The following is a 575-nucleotide window of genomic DNA, read 5'->3' as shown; positions in this document are numbered from 1 at the left end:
TAGCTGCCTCATAATAACAAAAAACCTGAGGAATTTTTTTTTAAAAATCCGTTTTGTGTCTAAACCTTGGTGATTCATTTCCCTGGAGGGAGGCAAAAATGAATTTCATTTTGCATATTAAAACTAAACTAAATTAAGTTTAAAATTAATTTTAGACAAATTAATATTCATTTTTTTAAAGGTGAATTTCCATTTTAAATTACATCATGGTGTACTCTCCGGATTTTAATCTTTGTACCAAACTCATGCCAACAGCGGGGAAAGAGTCGTGACACAGTAAAACAGCGGCATGTTGTAAGGACAACTGTGGCCATTGCATGGCTTTCCAGCTTCCCTGGCTCCACCACATGCTGGTGGGGAAGCTCAGTGGTCTCATTCTGACTTACGGATTACTCAGTTCAGAATGCTTTTCAGTAGAACAAATGCAGGAGATGAAACCACAAAAAAAAAAATGCCACCCAGTTTATGAGAGCCCTTTTGTATTTTAATGTAATATATGGGTTGGGGACAGCTCAAGTATGGTATGAGTTACAATGTGTGAGATGAGACCCTGGCTTTGATCTCAGCACTGAAAA

Source organism: Meriones unguiculatus, chromosome 4 (assembly GCF_030254825.1).
Source record: "Meriones unguiculatus strain TT.TT164.6M chromosome 4, Bangor_MerUng_6.1, whole genome shotgun sequence".
NCBI classification, from domain to species: Eukaryota; Metazoa; Chordata; class Mammalia; order Rodentia; family Muridae; genus Meriones; species Meriones unguiculatus.
Note: the sequence above shows the minus strand (reverse complement) of the source record.